The sequence below is a fragment of the Elephantulus edwardii genome, unplaced genomic scaffold, assembly GCF_000299155.1.
Source record: "Elephantulus edwardii isolate Elephantulus edwardi_28Jun2011 unplaced genomic scaffold, EleEdw1.0 scaffold00080, whole genome shotgun sequence".
Taxonomy (NCBI): domain Eukaryota; kingdom Metazoa; phylum Chordata; class Mammalia; order Macroscelidea; family Macroscelididae; genus Elephantulus; species Elephantulus edwardii.
The window spans coordinates 11,535,357-11,536,591 of record NW_006399830.1 but is presented as its reverse complement, the minus strand read 5'-3'; positions in this window follow the sequence as shown (position 1 = coordinate 11,536,591).

Genomic DNA, 1,235 nt, shown 5'->3' with positions numbered 1-1,235 from the left:
AGTTTGGAACTTCAAGGCAAGGGGAGCTGTGGCTGGAGGTTAAGTGGGAAAAGGAGAAGGTGAATATTTGGATGTAATCGACAGCAAAGAATGAGCTTTGATGGCGTGGCGCGTAGTGTGTGTCTCATTGTTAGCAGTTCAAATCCAGCAGCCGCTCTGAGGAAAACCACTGTGCTGTCCCCTCTCAGAAGATTTACAGCCTTGGAAACATGCTAGAGGGTAGCTATGAATCAACTCAACAGTACAGGGGTTGGTTTATAGCAAAGAAAGGATAGTGTGGAAATCAGTTCTAAACAGTGGTTACCATTATGCCCTTAGGACAAACTCCCAGCCCACATGTGTGCTTCAGGGAATTGTATTGTGGGGGGGGGGGGTTCCCAGCAGCTTAGTTTTTCGAAAGTATCGAGATCATCACTTCTGAGATATCTTTAGGTGTATTTGAACTGCCAACCTTTTTCTCTAGCAGTCAAACCTTTAATACTTTTTATCATCCAAGGAATTTTTTGGAAACTAGGTAGAAAATCATGTGATATTACATTCAGCATCTATGGGACTTTGTTGTTGGCTGATATGAATAGAGGCTGGGGGCAAAGAGTGGTCTTTGCATTTTGGAATGAGATGAGGTGGGGGAACTGGGAGCAGGCTCAGGAAAGGACAATCTCCACTTGAGGTTTATGGACTCTAAGGTGGAAATGGATGTGGTCTGTCTTAGAGAAGGCTGTATAGGTTGGAGTTCATACTCTAGGTCTAGAAGAGATTCAGTCTCGGGAGCTGTCTAAGATTGGGTTTCTCAGAAGTAGATCCTAAGACAACAAGTGATTTCTTTGTTAAGAAAATGCTTCCAGGAGAGGCCAGTACAAGAGTTGGGGATTGTGATGGTTTAGCTTGCGTTTCAGCTTGGCTGCCCAAGATTCTCTGCTTTGGAGATCTAACATAACGTGATCAGCTGCGGGACGAGATCTGAGCAGCCAATCGGCTGAAAAGGCATTTCCTCAGGGTGTGGCCTGCATGGAGTTCATCATCCTCTGACATCAGGTTCTTTGAACGCAAGCCAGCAGCCTGCCATATTGTCTGCTGAGCTCTGGTTCAGCAGCTTCCTAAGCCAGTCGCCTGCTGGTTTGCCTGCTGCTCTTGGGTTTCTCAATTCCTGCAACTATATGAGAGCTGAAAAAGCAAACAAACAAAAAACCCCAAACACCAACAACTCTCTTCTTCCCAACTATCTATCTATAAAA